The sequence below is a fragment of the Martes martes genome (assembly GCF_963455335.1).
Source record: "Martes martes genome assembly, chromosome: 15".
NCBI classification, from domain to species: Eukaryota; Metazoa; Chordata; class Mammalia; order Carnivora; family Mustelidae; genus Martes; species Martes martes.
The window spans coordinates 54,192,742-54,210,529 of record NC_137903.1 but is presented as its reverse complement, the minus strand read 5'-3'; the positions used below and the strand labels follow the sequence as shown (position 1 = coordinate 54,210,529).

The following is a 17,788-nucleotide window of genomic DNA, read 5'->3' as shown; positions in this document are numbered from 1 at the left end:
TTCCTATTGAGTAAACAAGTGATCAATTTGTTGGAAAAAATTACACTTTGAAGGCACGTATAATTTTTGGCACCGTGCATCTTGGGATGTTTTTTCCCCCACAGCATTGCCAACTAGAAGCCCAGCACAGGCTGTGTTTCAGATGCTTCCATGCATCTCTACCAGCAGCACTTGCCCTGTCTAAGGTACAAATCAGCGCGGCTTCCCATGCTCAGCTCCCACCGTGGCCAGACTCGCAACCCCCTTCCACTGATTTAAAAAAAAAAAAATTTTTTTTTTCTTGAATGTATTCCTATTCTCAGAGTCCATCTGTTAACTCTTTTTATCAGTGGCATATTTGCGACCCCATGCCATGCAAAATTCCACAAAGGAACCTTCTTTGTCCATTGTAAAATGAAGTGATCTTCCCTCCCCCCTGCAAAAGAGAGCCATTTGGACGAGATCCCAGTCCCTGGAGAGAGAAGACGGAGGCGGCAGGAGTGACTGCCTCCCCCACCCCTGCCCCGCCCCTATCCTAGCTTAGCTCCTCCTGCCCTTTGGACAAGGTAGACCAGAAGAACGCAAATCGTTTAGCCTCCACGAGCAACTGAGCAATGGTGTGCAGACACCTCGGGCAAGTTGCAAAGGGTTTAGCTGAAGTGGAAACTTGACGCAAATTCAGCATTTGGAGAGCCCTCGCGTTTGCTGAGCGAATCCCAGGGAAGAAGTCACCGGCCCCCCCGCGCTCTTTACCCCTTTCCGAGTGACTTCTGAGCCGCTCGCCTCGCACTCCTTTAATTTCTAGGCAACCAGGCCCAGGAGGACCCGTGCAGGCCCCAGCTCCGCTTTCACGACTACTGCGAAAGCAAAGGCATCCTTCGTCACCTTTGCCTCCTGTACAGAAGGGACCGGTTCTCATGTTTTCCCCAGCTCAATAGCTCGGGGCTTTGCTAATCTTGCTGAACACTTCAGTTTTTAGATGGTATATCAATGAGGCATTCAAACAGAGCAGTTTATACACAAAAATTCTGTCTGCTTTGTAAAAGATTATCCTTTTATAAACACTCGGCAGAAAACATAAAAGCAAATAGGGGACAGCACATAGAACAGGAAAGATGTTAGCAGGGAGATTAATACTGAAAGGGTCGAAATGAATGGCGCTCACTAAAACGAGCTCTAGATACTTTGGCTGCAGTGAAACATAAATAATGGGAATGACACATCGTTTATTCGGGATAATGAGTTGATCCAAAGTAGAGGCCTAGGACAAGAGATTAAAGATTAAATATCCATCTCCTGATGAATATCAGTAGCCAACTTTAACCTTTTCCTTCCAAAAGTACAATTTTACTTGAACAGTTGTGCGTGTTTGTGCTCCAGTACAGGAACTGGATTCTTAAAAAAGCAGCCAATACCCCGTGCCTCTTTTTCTTACCCGAGTGGAAAACACGGTTGCACATTTCAAGACAGGAAGTGTCTTGAACTTCAATTCTAGGCTCTGAGCCTCTGGACACCGATATAAAGAAAGATTCCCTCCCTCCAGCGTTCTGCGCTGGAGACATCGAGCTTAGGGACTCTGCTCACATCTCTTCATTCACTCATTTAACAATAAAGTTTTTCAAAAGAAAAAGGGAAGTGAGATTGGCACAACCCCATATGGGTTTCACTTCGACCGTGAGCCCCCCAGAATGATGGGATGGGACGAGTCTCAGAAATCTGTGTGTCCAAACGGCTCACCCCCGACTCGGGAGAGGACACCGAGGCTGGCGGCCAGGGTGTGTCCCGGCCGGGGTCCCACAGCCTATTAGAAGTGGAGCTGGGACTAGTACTGAGCCTTCTGGCCTCCAGCCCCCACTCTCCCCAGTGCACCCTGCTGCCTCTTTATTCCCTCAAGTTGGAAATAATGACCAAAGCAGCTTGCTGGAAGAGCCAGCACCCCACATGCTAAATTAAAGCCCTGAATTCATGAAAAACTTAGAATATTGGAAGCTCTGAATAAATAAGGGTTGGAAACAAAAAAAGGGGATGGGAAGAGTTGGAGCAGTGGGAGAAAATGCAGAGGAGGAGGAGGCAAAAGGAGCAGACAGCGATCACAGACACCCGCGACGCCCTGCCACCCAGGCACGATTCTGGAACAGTCTATGAGTGGCCCTTCTCTCCCAAAGGGCAAGAAGACACCAGGCAAGGAGAAATCATGTGGTTTGCCCATTTCTTGGAGCCAAGAAGCAGCCCACTGTTCACAAGCCAAGACCAGGAAAGCGGTTTTGTGGCTGGTAGATACCGGGGAGTGAGAAGAGCAGTAAGATTCAAATGTTGCCATTGAAAAAAAAAAAAAAAAAAAAAAAAACCCCAAACCCAAACCAAAAACCCAGGACACCAACCAGGCGAGAGCAGGAGACCATCACAGGTTAATTCCGCAGCCGCTCACCTACAGAGAGCGAGGTCAGGATTTGGCTGGGGTCCCATGTGATATCAGTTTGGTGGTTTCAGTCTATGCTCCAGGGAACATTTGTCTCAGTGCCAAACCAACATGCATGCACGGTTGGCAAGCTGTCCTCGGGAGGCCAGGGATGAGGAGCTGTGGAAGTGTATCCATTTTCACTTTGCAAGTGTTTGCATGCCAATGCCTCGGACATGGCTGCTCTTCGGAGAAAGAGGGGAATTCATGCTTGAGAGCAAGGCTGTTTTCAGCCGCCTTACCCCACAAAGGGGGTGGGGGAGAGGTGGGAGCTAGCAATTCCAATCCCTCTGTCCTCTCTTCCTGAGTGAGTTCAGCGTTTTGTCATAGGTGAAAATAATTGAACTACTTCCTAGATAAGAAAGGTATTACTGGGATCACCTGCCAGATCTTAGCAGGCAAGAATTTTTTGTGATGACCATGTGATGACTCATAGGTTTCCACTTAGATGAGATCATCGAGGCAAAAGGTGAGATAGTCACGAGACATGCAACTGCCATTTTGGAAAATGGAGGACGTATGAAATAGAAAGTTTTTTAAAAGGGCTCTGAAAGGGAGTCCAACATAAATTCAGATTTTTTTTTTTTTTTTTAAGCACTGAGCATGCTTAGCACCAAGGACCCAGGAGAAACGACAGCACCGTTCAGCTTCTCTTGATTGAGGGAGTACCCCTAGGTGAAACCACTAGGAAACAGACACATGTTAATGTCTTCACCAAGGGTTGTGAAATAATCTGGTCCACGTAGTTACGGAAACAAGGGGAGGGTAGTTAGGAGGGGGAAGGTGGTAGAAGGACTTTCCAAAAGAAGCACCATGTTTTCACTGAATCTCTCCGTGATATCCAGCCCTGGGTAAGGTTATGTCAGCAACAAGTAGTAGCAAACTGAATGCGACACTGTGCTAGAGATGGCGTGACACCATGCGTCAGGACAGGAGGAGGATGGACATAGACCATGGACCCATCCACGAAAAATTTCCAGTTAAACATTCCTGGTACTTAAAAATGCAACTCATGCAAGCAACACTGTCTTGCTGTTGATGCCTATCAGCAGATCTGACCATGAAAAGACTGCAGCCTCCAAAGGGAGATCACTGCTTCATCGCTTCCCGGGAGACAATTTAGTGGTTGTCGAAACAAAGATGGCTGCCCTCAGATTAATCCCCAGTGGGCCAGTAATGAGCTGGGCTTGGGAATTTCTCTCAAACTGCCATTTGAAAATGTTGATCTAATAGCAAAGAGCTAGGGAGGCTTTATAGGAACTCCCTAAATTGGATCTTTTTCTCAGATGATCATACTCTCAGCAGATGACATGGTCTTTCCCAGAGCTCCCAAGTGACAGGCCTACACGCTTGTGAGACTACGTTTGTCCTTAGGGCCAAGGCTCCAGATAGCAATGGGGAGGTGGGGAGGAGAGTCTTCATAGGCCAAATTCTGATTTCCCCCCAAATATATTCACTGAAAAAGAATCAATATTTTTTTACAGGTAAGTAGGTACAGTGAGAAAGAAAAAAACTTATCTTTCATGGCTAAAACAAGTAGTGAGTTTTGGAGGGCTCAGGCTCCCAGCATGTTCCCCAATTCTGGGCCTGCCTCTAACACTGGTTTGTAGTGCGGACTGACGTTCGTTGTTTTTACAAATTGACGCATGTACGTCCATACGCGCTTTCCAGACTTGGGCTTCCAACTCCAGGGCACTCAACTCTACATTTGTGAGAAGACAGCTAGGTTTGCTCTCCATCGGTTTGTTGGCTCTGTATCTTCTTCACCATTTGGACTGACTCGGGGGTCACACACCCGGGTGTCAGCTTGATGGAAAGAAGTAGTAAGGATTGAAGGAGGTAGGACCAAGAATCCCAGGGCAGTAGATCACAAACCCTTTCAAAAAGGCCCATGAAGTGAGGGCCTCATTCAGACAGGGTCGTTAGCTGAGCGGGCTTACCAAGGTCAGAGGGCAGCAGAGGTCCGTAAAGGATGATGACTTCCTGCCTGCCCCTGCACACACTCTTCCCTCGCTCTACACTCATCAATAGCTCTCAGTCCTAGTGACACAGTAGAGTCACCTGGGGAGCATTTCAAAAATACCCATGCCCAAGACTCACCCAGAGATTCTGACCTAATTATCTGAAGTGGAGCCCAAGCAATTGCATAGTTAGGAGTTCCCGATGACATCCAAGTGACTGACTGTCAGCCCCCAAAGAGATCAGGTCCTGATCCCTGGAACCCATAGATGGTATCTAGATGGCAGAAGAGGATTTGCAGATGTGATTAAGGATCTCGAGATGAAGAGACAATGCTATGTTATTCAGGTGGGCTCTGCATGCTCTCGAGAGTGTCCCTATAAAACGGAGGCCGAGGGAATGAGACACACACGAGAAGAGGTTAATGTGAAGATGAGGCAGAGGGAGAGAGCTGAAGATCTGCCGTCTTGCAGCATTGAGGACTGCAGTGATGTGGTCACAAGCCCGAGAACGCTGGCTGCCCCCAGAAACCGACAGAGGCAAGGAATGGATTCCCTCTTGAAGCATCTAGAAGGAGTACTGCCCCGGTGACACCCGGATTTCAGTGCTGTATTGCTGATTTTGGACGTCTGGCCTCCAGATCTATGAGAAAATAGGTTCTATTGTTTGAAACCACTAACTCGGCAGGGATTAGTTATGGCAGCCACAGGAAACTCAAAGAGCCGGGCTTGGCAACCACGGCTCTGATGTCACTGGTCACAAGGAAAGCCATCAGAAAAGCCAGGCTCAGCACCACCTCTGAGCCATTCACCTGCTTCCTTCTCAATCGGGAGCACTTTCCCCCATAATCTTCACTTGCCTGATTCCAAAAGCTTTTCCCGGGTCCCTGACCCAATCTGCATTAGATCTGCTTGGTATTTCCGTTGAGAATTTTGTTCTCATCCTTCATAGTGCTTATCCCAATTTATCATCAGATATTTATTTGTCTGGTTATTTATTTAGTGTCTTTCTTCCCCAGCAGAATATGAACTCCCCGAGAACAAGGTTTAGACCATTTTGTTGACCACTGCATTTTCAGCACCTGGCGTGGCAGCAGACACACATTGAGTGATCAATAAAAACATTAAAGGAAATAATGAACTTGAATATAGACATAGTAGGTGGGAATGAACCCCAGATAACAGCCAGGAGCATCGGATCAGGATCTATCTCTTGGGAAAGAGAATGACAAGAGCTAGGTAGCAATCTAGGGGCCCCACATAAGAGGGCCGCAGTGCTGACAGTCCCCCAGAATCTGTGAGAGAACAGGGCTAACGAGGGAGGTTACATACAAGGACTACATACATGCACACTTGACTCTTGCCCTGAGCAGCCAATCACAATTCTAGATCGCACTCGCTATGTCATGAGGATCTCGATCCAGTACCAGGTTTGCCTACTACTGGCTCAGGAACCAACCAGACAGGGAAAAGAAAGCACGTAAACCACCTTAAGACCTACAGCAAGGCATAACTGGAAAAGTGTAGGCACCGAGAAATGTTCAAGTGAGATAAGACACATCTATTCTGTCATCTGCATGAAAAGATAGGACACTGGTTGACATCCATCCCTCTCCAGGTGTTTTAAGTACACTCCCACTATCCACCTGTTAGGGACTACCTGTTTTGTAAGATTTGTGTAGTCTCTACTTAAAACAAAATCACGTGAGCAAACCCAGAATAGTAAATACAATCCATTGCACTATTCCTTCCTGACCATCTGCTCCACCGATAGGAAATAGACCCCAACGGCAAAAGCGATTGACTACCGGACACTACCGGGATCAAGATGGTTCTCCGACCAGAGCACTCCAGGCCGCTCACTCACCTGATGAAACAGTAACAGCCAAAGCAATGCCACTTTGAAAATCTAGGCATTCCAAGATTCAGGAGAGCAATTAAGCAAAAAAGCAGAACTAAAGGCCCTACATTCAGCCCCAAAACTAAAATGATCAGGTGAGGGAACAAGAGCGTTGGTAAAGGAGAAATACTCAGATGAGGACTCCAGGTAGGTTCTATCATGGCGAGGAACAAACTCACCCACACATACCAGGAAAAAGATGATGCTCGAGCCCTGCCTTTGATTTTCCTTTGGTTTTCCTCCTCCAATTTGGACCTCAGGAACACGCTGCTTTTATACCTGTAAATGTAGACATTTTAATCAGAGGAATACCAACACCAGTGAATTTTCATAAAGAAGCTATTTCCTAGAGCAGACTCCATTGGTTCTGTGTATCTCTGGTTTTACCAGCTTCACCCTGGCGTCTCCAAAGGCCAGGGCTGGGGGCAGTTTGTGTTTATCCTGCTTGGAGTTTGCCAAGCCTCTTGAATCTAGAGGTTTGTGTGTTTCATCAATTTTTGGAAAATACTTGACAATTATCTCTTCAAATATTTCTCCTTCCTCATTGCCACTCTCTTATCCTCCCGGGACTCCAATTTATAAATGTGCTAAAACATTTCACTATGTCCCATTTATCTCTTCTGCTCAGTATTTTTTTTCCCCTTGTGATACAGTTTGGCTATTTTCTTTGGGTCCGACTCTGAGTTCACTAATTCTGTCTTCTGCTGCACCTGGTGAGCTGCTAGACTTAGCCAGGGAAGTCTTTAATATCAGACATAATATTTTTAGGTTTCAGAACATCTGATTGATACCTTTATATAGACTCAAACTCTCAGTTGGTTCTCTCCCATCTTTTCTCCTCTTTTGTACATCTTTTCTTCCATTTTCTTTAGCATATTTATACTAGCTCTTTTAAAGCCTTTGAACAAATTCCAATATCTGGATCATCTGTGGATTTACATCTATTCCTTGCTTTTCTCTTAATTGTTAGTCTTGTTTTTCTGCTTCATCACCTGCCTCATAATATTTTACTGTATAGGCAACACCACGTGTAAGAAGTCTTACAGAGACGGGTCTTTGTTATTTCCCCCAGACGGTCTGTACATTCCTCTGGAAGGCAGATGGGGAAAGGAATTGATCACCTCAGTCCAGTGTGGAACTGGGCTGACTTGGAGCCAGATTGAAACGTCCATTAGAAAAAGTCCACCCCTGTTTTCAAATCTTTCAAGGACAACTGTGTGTTCGCTGTAGGTCCTTCCATCATCGGGATGGTTGTCAGAGCACTTGACAGCAGAAAGACACTGTCCTCTGTTTTCCCAGCCCAGCCTCCCAGACTCTTGGGCCACCCCAGTACTCGGCACATGTCCCCTAAGAAAACTGGCTAAGACATCTAGAGCCCTTCTAGATCCTAGCTTGCCAGCTTTCTCAGCAGTTTGTCTTTCCCCTGCAGAGTCCCTCCGTCTAGGCCATGCCTGACCGACCCTCAGCCTGTGACCATACGTATAGTTGTCCCCAGGAAACAAAACAGCCAGTAACCTCAGCTAACCCAGGAAGCAAACTTCCCTCTGGAATTTTAATGTATCTAATACTTTTTGTTTCTTAGTTCTCGAATGTCTTTAAAAATACAGTTTTTCAATATATTCCACTTTTGTTTTTAGTTGTTGGAGCCAGAGCCAAGAGCCTGCCATGACATACTATTGAAGAAGTTCCCATTAGCCCAAATTAATTCCACAAATAATTCCTATATAGAATAGGCAAGCTTTACCAGTATTTTCTACTTCATTCTTATTTACTGACATGTCTAGCTCAATTTTTTTTACATAAATTTACAACCGAGATTTGATTTATTCATCAGTATTTTTTACCATATAAAATGACATCACTCATAGTTTCGGTTGAGTTTCCACTGAAAACATAACTTCTACTGTGTAATTTTACTGATTTAAGGTTTGGAGACCTAAACTTAGTCAAGAACATTCCATTTTTTTCAGGCAAGCTGTAGACTCTAATATATTTTACCAAGTACAGGTGTAGATACTATAATTTTTACTCTGTATTGATTGCTTTTACCAGGAATATCCATCAAAAACTCAATAAAAAACCAATGATCCGACTTAAGTCCTATTTAATCTCTGAGAAAACCCCCGTGCAGTTCTCCTTAGATAAGTCCAGAATTTTTTCAGCAACCTGAATTGGTTGCTGAATTTATGGCATTCCTAACAAATGTCCTCTACAAGTCTCTAATCTATATAGTCCTAGTGCCCCGTGTTGGCAGCTCAAAGAGCAAAATGATGAAACTGAAGTGGTAGGCTTGTCATGGCAAGATCAACATCCCTTGCATCGTGATGGGAACATGAAGACCCTGGGAACTGAAACAGCCCCAAAGGCTGGGAGTCAACTCTGTGTCAACTTTTGTCCTTACTTGTCTCTCTGCCTTTGCTCTTACCTCCTCTCTACAGAAAGCTCCCTGTGGGGGTGCTGGGCTGGCTCAGTCTGCAGAGGGTATGACTTTTGATCTCATGGTCATGAGTTCAAGCCCCATGATGGACATGGAGTTTTGAGTAACAGTTGGTTAAGTATCTGCCTTTGACTTAAGTCATGATCTCAGACTCCTGGGATTGAGTCCCACGGTGGGTGCCCAGCTCAGCAGGGAGTCTACTTCTCCCTCAGCCCCTCCCTCCTCGTTCTCTCTCTAATAAATTCAAAAAAAAATCTAAAAACAACAACAACAACTTCCTGTGGATTCATCATGATTGTCCACTCCCTCCTAAACTCGGATTTCCCAGAATCCCTCCCTTGCAGCCACGCTGGCCTCTCTCTCTATATCATCTCCTTTCAGCTTTAACCCCTGCACTTTTTCCGATGTGATGTCTGGGTTCAAAATCTTGAGGAAAGGAAGATGACTAGCCCAACACAGTCATGAGGACTCCTGTTCATGGAATCTTTCTCAGGAATAGCTCTAACTCAGTATTTTTCAGTGTGATCTGCAGATTACCTTCAGGTCCGAAAATCACCCTCCCACATCCCATGGCCCTATGTCTTTCCCCTGAGTTACAGTTCCCCCGGCCATAAGGGAACCCAGGCAAGAGGCTGCAGCTAATTAAGCATCCTGGTAGCGAAAAACTGCACGTCAGATTAGTCTGGGTTCGAATCCCAATTTCATTGCCTGTAAACTGATCCCAAGTGAGTTCTCCAATTCTGAGTTGTACTTTTCTTCTCGGTAAAAAGACAGAGTTATATCGGCTTTACAGAAGGAAATGAAAGGATACATCTAAAGAGCCATAGAAAAAGTACTCACAAATATTAGTTCCTTTCCTTCTGAGGACAGGTACTATGGGGCCACCTTCATCCCAGAGAGGATAGCATCATCATAGTGTCTGGCCAGAACCAAGCAAAACACAAGAGACAAACCCAAGAAATGAATGAATGGATTTGCCAGCAAGAGACAATGTTATTTTTTTTCCCTTTGCCAAGCCTGAATTTCCCAGAGATACTGCATTTCTTTGGAAAACTCAGCAAGCACGCAGTCCAGATAGAGTCTCTCAGGCAGGCAACATGTTTACAGTCAAAAAGCTCACTTCCACTTCAAGTTTCCAATCCCCTGCTGCTACTTTCTGCAAACTTAATTAATTAGTTGCCGCTAACATTTGTTCAACCTCATGCAGCAATGGGAGACTGAAGGAAACGGGCTCTCGTAAATTAAAAACATTTCAAAATATTGTCTTCTCCCAAGAAAACAGTTTTTTAAAATTAACACTCCATTTGGATAACTTTAAGGTTTCAAAAGAAAACAAACAAGGGCGTTCCAATTCATATCGATTGCCTTTAACTATTTCCCTACCATCAATTTCCGCTCCTACTCTCACTACCCTAAGCATCGTCGTCCCTGTAACAGATCCGCGAGGGCTCCTATACCTATCTCCTTTGTGATGCTCAGGTAATTATATCACATATGGTCCTGGTGTGAAAATGCCTGCCACACACTCCATCAGTCAGCAGATTAAGAGATGCCTAAACCCTAAGTGATAATGTTGTCTTAGAAAATTAAAATCTCAAGTGCCATATTGAAGGCAATGATGTGGAACAAGAAGATACAGTAAATTTTTATTTTTCTTATTGATTTGGTTGTTTCACCACCAAGACATAATTACACTGGATAAGACTAAATAGTAGGGAAAGTGGCTAGCAAACATCAACTTAGCCCAACTGATTAATCCAAGGGATTCAGAATGGGGTATTCTGATCTGTTAACCTGGTTAATGGTTACCAGTTGAGTATTTGTAATCAGGGAGGGAAAGCTCCTCCAATGACCAATGAGTCTGAGATACATCCCAATTACTGGTCATCTACTACCTGTTGTGATTTTTGTACAGTGCATCGTTACGTAAAAAAGATCAATGATATTCAGTCTGTCTAGCATGCATGATCGGTGAGACACTCTACAGTTCCACAAAAACATCAGTTGTTGTTGTCTTAATGCTGTTATGAATAATGTAGTAGAAAGAGCTTTGAACCTGGAATTATGACCTGAGTCTTAATCAGAGCTCTGCTCACAAAATGACCCAGTCACCGTCAGTGTGGTGAACAGTGACACGGGATGAGCAGTGACAACTGGTAGACACACTATTTGGGGATGCTTCCATAGGTTCTGTGACATAGTCAGAATGCCCACAACTGTGTGAAATTATCACCCATGCCTTCCTGGTTCATTTCAGTGTAATCTTCATTCTTTTCCTATGTGCTGATGATACTTATAAGACTCAAAAATATGTCACACAGTTTGAAAATTACTGGTTCGACCATAGAAGTGGACAAGAACAAAAGGGGAAAATTAAGAACGCAGAAACTAAAGCCTGGATCACTAAATCAGTACATTTATCTTCAAAGAAATGGGAGGCTGTAATTGTTGAGACATTCCCATCAACAGTGATGTTGACTCCAGGCACCAGAAAACAAATCAAAGCTGCCACACGATAGAAAAAAAATTTGATTTAATTCTGGACAAATAACACCAGTAGTTATGTAGGTAAAAATATCTCCACTTGAGTGTAACTACAACAGGCATGGTAATTAGCATCATATTTAACTTATCAGATTATTTTTATTGTTACTTTTATTTGATTTTGCTCAGTTTTGACAATGTGTATGTATGAGTGCTCAAATAGAGATAGATATAGCAAATCTCTCTCTCTCTCTATCTATCTATCTATGTAACAGAGATACCTCAGAGATATTGCAGATTTGGCTCCAGACCACGGCAATAAAGCAAATATCACAATAAAGCAAGTCAAATTTATTTTTTTGTTGCTCCGGTGCATATAAAAGTTAGGTTTGCACTACATTCTAGTCTATTCAGTGTGTAATAGTGTTATGTGTAAAAAAAAAAAAAACACAATGTACATACCTTTAAAAATACTTTATTGCTAAACAATATGAACTGTTATCTGACCTTCGGCAGCTGTAAACTTGCTGCTGGTGGACGGTCGCACCTCAGTGTGGATGGCTGCTGACTGACGGCTGCTGCAGGTCAGGCTGGCTGTGGCAATTTCTTCAAACAAAACAACAGTGGAACTTACTGCACTGATCGGCCCTTCCCTTCATGAATGATCTCTCTGGCACACGTGATGCAGCTTGAGAGCATTTTGAGGAGAACTTCTTTCAAAATAGGAGTCAGTCCTCTCCAACCCTGCTGCTTTATCACCTCAGTTGACGCACTCTTCTAAATCCTCGGTCGTCATTTCAACAGTCTTCACAGCATCTTCCCCAGGAGGAGATTCCATCAAGAAACCATTTTGTTTGCTCCCCCATGAAAAGCAACTCCTCATCCACTAACGGTTGATCACGAGAGGGCAGCAATTCAGTCCTGTCTTCAGGCTCCATTTCTGAGTCTAGTTCTCTGCCGATTTCCACCACATCTGCAGTAACTTCCTCCACTGAAGTCGTGAACCCCCCAACATCAACCATGAGGGGTGGAATCAACTTCTTCCAAACTCCTGTTCATGTTGATATTTTTCCCTCTTCCTCTGAATCACCAATGCCCTTGATAGCATCTAGAATGGTGAATCTTTCCAGAACATTTTCATCATATATATTTTTTTGCTGATATTTAACATTTTTTTTTTAATTTACTTATTTGTTAGAGAGAGCGAGCGAGCACAGGCAAAGAGTGGTAGGCAGAGGCAGACAGAGAAGCAGGCTCCCCGCCGAGCAAGGAGCCCGATGCGGGACTCGATCCCAGGACGCTGGGATCATGACCTGAGCCGAAGGCAGCCGCTTAACCAACTGAGCCACCCAGGCGTCCCGCTGATATTTAATATTTTTTAAATTTTTTATCTGAGTATAGTTGACATGCAGTGTTACATTGGTTTCAGATATACGACATAGTAATTCAACCTCTCTAGATGTTATGCTGTGCTCCCCACAAGAGTAGTTGCCCTATTACAGTATCATTGACTATATTCCCTATACTCTGGTTTTGTTCCCATGACTTATTTATTCTACAACTGGAGGCCCATTTCTCCTACTCCCCTTCAACCCTTACCTCCACCTGTCAGAATAGCTAAAATTGAAAAGACAAAAAGTAACAAGTGTTGGCAAGGATGTGGGGGAGAAAAGGACCCTCATGTAATATCGGTGGGAATGTAAATTGGTGCAGCCACTGACTGTGGAAAACAGTATGGAAGATTCCTCTAAAACTCAAAAATAGAAATACCATATGGTCCAATAATTACAGAAGGTGTTCAATTTATTTTGCCCAGATCCATCAGAGGGATCAATATTTATGGAAGCTCAAACCTTACAAAATATTTTTCTTTAGTAATAAGACCTGAAATAATTCCTTGGCCCATGGGCTGCAGCAAGGATGTTGTGTGAGCAGGCAGGAAAACAACGTTGATCTCATCGTCCATCTCCATCAGAGCTCTTGGGTGAGGAAGTACATTGCCAGTGGGCAGTAACATTTTAAAAGGAATCTTTTTTTTTTTTTTTTTTTTTTTTTCCTGAGCCATGGGTCTCAACAGTGGGCTTAAATATTCAGTAGAACATGTTGTAAACAGATACGCTGTGGTCCAGAAGTTGTTGTTTTATTTCCAGAGCATGGGGAGAGTTGGTTTAGCATCATTCTTTAAGGGCCCTGGGATTTTTAAAATGGTAAATAAGCATTGGCTTTAAGAGAAAGCACCAGCTGCTTTAGCTCCTAATAAGAGGGTCAGCCTGTCCTTTGAAGCTTTGAAGCCTGGCACTGACTTTTCCTCTTTAGCTATGAAAGCCCTAGATGGCATCTTCTTCCAAGAGAAGGCTGTTCTGTCTACCTTGGAAATCTGTTGTTTGGCGTCGCCCCCATCAGGAATCCTCTGAGCGAGACCTTCTGGGTGACTTGCTGCAGCTTCTCCCTCGGCACCTGCTGCCTCACCTGTCACTTGTATGCTCTGGAGACGGCTTCTCGCCTTCAACCTCATGAACCAACCTCTGCTGGCTTCAGACTTTTCTCCTGCGGCTTCCTCCCCTCTCTCAGCCTGCATAGAACTGAAGAGAGCTGAGGCCTGGATGGGTCTTTGCCTTAAGGGAACGTTGTGGCTGGTTTGATCTTTATTTCAGACCACTAGAATTGTCTCCATATCGGCAATAAGGGTATTCCCCTTTCTTCTCATTCAGATGTTCACTGGTGCAGCACTTTTCATTTCCTTCAAGAACTTCTCCTTCACATTCACAACTGGGCTAAGTGGCACAAGAGGCCTAGCTTTCAGTCTGTCTTAGCTTTGGACATGGCTGCCTCTGAGCTTAAGCATTTCCAGCTTTTGATTTAAGGTGAGAGACATGGGAATCTTCCTTTCACTTAAACACTTAGAGGCCATTGTAGGGTTATTAATTGGCCTAATTTCAACACTGTTGTTTCCCAGGGGATAGGGAGGCCTGAGGGGAGAGAGAGATGAGGAACAGCCAATTGTTAGAGCAGTCGGAAGACGCACACATTAATCGATGAAGTTCACTATCTTACATGGACGTGTTTCCGGGTCTCCCAAAACACAATAGTAACATCAAAGATCGTTGATCACAAATCACCATATCAAATATAATAATAATGAACAATTTTGAAATACTGCAGGGATTGCCTAAATGTGACACAGAGACAGGAAGTGAACAAGTGTTGTTGGAAAAATGAGGCTGATAGACCTGCTTGGCACAGGGTCACTACAAACCTGCAATTGGTAAAAAATGCAGTATTTGGGCAGCAAAATGAAAAACCAAATGAAATATGCCTCTGTGTGTGTATACACATATACATATGCACATATGTAATATATATGCACATATTTATTTGTATCATTCAAATACAGAGAAAGATAGAGACATACAGCATAAGCTCTCTGTCTCTCTCCATTTACGTGTGTGTATGTGTGCATCCAAACAAGAATTTATACAAAGGGATAGAGACAGAATGAAAGAGACAGACAAAGACAGAGCACGGAATATTAGTTGCCTGCAAGTTGTCAATAGCCCTTCTGTCCATTAAAATAACCCAGATTTTGTTGGAGAAAGCAGTAGGTCCAGCTAAAAAACAACACCACCACGATATTTGCAGCATTCCTTGCAAACGGAATGGCTACATATCTAACTGTGGCATGGAGCCTCCAGGGAAGCCCATTAAAACTAGGGCTGATCAGGTTGGAAAGCCCGTTTGCTCCTCGCCTTTCCCCTTCTGCTTGGCTGCAGCACTGATGCTTTACTTGAAAAGGATCAGCCAGCTTGCGATTCCGAAGAGACAAATCCATGCTAAGGATGGCTAAGTGGGAAGGTAGGAGGAGGCCGGGTCTCTGCTCTCATCAAGATTTGCCAAATCAGCTTAGGATTACCTGCCTTCTTACTCCTCATCTAGGAGCAAAATCAAACACCTAATTTTTTTTTTTTTTTTTTTAAAGCCACTGCTTGGGAGCTTCTGTTCTCAGCAGTACTATAAAATTCCTAACTGATGCAAGAGGAACATCGATCCTCACCCTCAAGGCATTTATAGCTTTACTGACAAAACAAGATAGGTACTCATGTTTGACCCGATTAAACAAGGACATAGACATGTGTGTGATCACGTGCTTTGCAAAGAGCGTGTGTTGTAAATGCTACGGGGGGTTGACAAAGAGAAAAGAGGGTGTGCGTTGGATTCTCGAAAAACATCTTCACGTGGAAAGGACCTGAGCCAGCCCTGACTCACACAGAGATGCTGACAATTAGACATTTGGGGGGTGGGGCCCAGGCACGGAGAAAAGGAAGGACAAAAAGGCAAAGGCCAAAAAACCAGTGCAATTTGCTAACTAAATGGACCAGGTGGGGAGCTGCAGACTGCGGGGTAGTTGGAGATGAATTTGAGTAAGTGGGATGGGGCTGGATGGCAGCAGCCTTGAAAATAGGCTGTGGAATCGGGGTTCATGGGCAGCAGACAGCTCTTCATCATTAATTTTTCATGTCTTCTCCTGGGCCCTTGGCTACTTACGACTCCCATGTTTATGATGGCCTATAAGGTGGTTCTACTGGACATCCCAATCGATCCCAGAGATAACCTGTCTAAAAATAGAAGTCACCATTTTCCTGCATCAAGAGATCAGTGGTGTTATCAATTATCCAGCCTCCCAAGGGTAGAAGATGTGGGGTTACCTTTAATTATACAGATAGTCAGTATCCAGTGCCACCTTGTCCCATCCTTCCCTCCTTCAAAATGCCTCTTGAGTTGATTTCTCTCTATCCATTTCCACCATCACCATCTGGAGTTGTCTTGTAACCCTCTCTTGCACGAGTTCCCTAACAAATGTCCCTCCTGACCGCCTGTCCCCTGCTATGGTGATCCTATAAATAACTGCCAGAAAAATCTTCCCAAGTTACTATTCAAATCACATTACCCCACCCCCATCTCATACTTCCAAACCTAAATTCCTCTGCTGAGCTTCCAAAAACTCTCATTTTATTGCTACCGAACCGATCTACCTTATTTCTCACCACACAGGAACCAAGACGCAGTGCTAGAGTCTTCTGTACCTGCTCAGAGGACCTACTCATTCATTCCTGGCTCCCACTCACTCAAAATGTCCAGTTTTCCTATTTGGTTATCTAAACACTATCCATCCTTAAGATTCAGCAAACTAACCTCCTCCTCAAAGGTTATTCAACCAACACGGATCTCTTTTCTGGATTCCCACCCACTTTACGTTTTATGTCACAAAACATATTATTTCTGATTGTTCATGTATTTCGGGTTTGCCAGCCAGATAGAGGGTAAAGAGGGTAAGATCTGTGGAAAGTTGACGTCAACTCTTAGGGTTGAGGGACCTCCGTAATATATCCTTAGTGTTTCTCCTATAGAAGTCTTCAATCTCCGCCAGAGCAAATTCAATTCCACACTCTTCAAAAGAATAGACCTTCAATAAATATCTATTCAATTAATGATTTATAAAACTTTTTTGATACTGTGTTAGGCCAATAAACACTTGTTAATCATTTGACGACAATTACTGACCAAGGTTTGCAATGATGACACCATGAACGTATGCTTTACGGAGATTAATCATTCTTATTGTCCATATCTATGAGGGTTGACTCTGCCAGGAGAGTTTTAGATCTACTAAGCCAATATAGTTTACATTAATCAAAAAAACTAAAGTAAGTTCCATTGTTATGTAGAATTTATTCTGGTTTAATGACCACTGATTATAGTTTGGTTAATCCCCATTCATAGACAAATTTACCTTGTATTGCTGGACAATTAAATATACCATTGTTCAAAAGGCAGTAATTATTTCTAGCTGAAAATTGAAAGGTATAGAACCGAACCAGCTGTACCCATCCAAAATTCCTGATGAATTCTGAAAACCCATATCATCCTTTTTCATTTACTTGATAGTATTAGAGTTTTCCCTTCTGATTCAAAGGAAACAATACCATCAGTAGACACAAAGGGAGTACCTATTTCGAGACGAATTAGAGCAAAGAGAATTATACCCTTAAAGAAGCAATTCATTATCTTCTTATAAGTAACGGACACCTTTGCTAATTTCTCAAAAACAGGAAAACTGAACACTCAATCAATAAATATATATCCTTAAAAATGTTACTAAATCAACTCCATTACTTTGTTTTAACAGGTCATATGATACATCAGAAAAAAATTCTAGATAATGTGTTTTTAAAATTTTCCTTTTATCTTGACATCACTAAATGGGAGTATTCACCATTAAGTTCTTTAATGACAATATCCTTTCCCTTACAAATGGCTTTGAAGTCTCCTACCGCCTATTGCAAGTATGTGGATACTTCCCCAGCAAGGGCGGGCAGGAAGCCAATACAAGCCACCAGGTGCCAATATTACACCTGACAAATTAAGCCACACGACTGGAAAAGGGTGGGCCCATCCTCCTGCTGGAGGTTCATTTCCTCTCATTTTCCCATGAACAGGAAGTCATTGGAATGGGGAAAAAAGCTTTCCTTAAAGACCCAAATGGTCAAAGGTCTGAGCTTGTTAACTCCTTGCTA

The 17,788-nt window shown here is 43.5% G+C and overlaps 1 long non-coding RNA gene across 7 annotated transcripts in view; it reads right to left on the bottom strand.

Moving 5' to 3' along the window:
- Positions 1 to 17,788, bottom strand: part of LOC308355758 — an 83,382-nt gene that overhangs the window by 25,358 nt on the left and 40,236 nt on the right. For 5 of the 7 annotated variants that reach the window (XR_013967996.1, XR_013967997.1, XR_013968000.1 and 2 more), the window contains 2 exons: positions 9,573 to 9,651; positions 6,485 to 6,574 (listed from right to left, as the gene is read on the bottom strand). This is a non-coding gene — a long non-coding RNA (uncharacterized lncRNA). The remainder of the gene's footprint in view (positions 1 to 6,484; positions 6,575 to 9,572; positions 9,652 to 17,788) is intronic. The other 2 variants (XR_013967998.1, XR_013967999.1) reach the window with 1 other exon arrangement.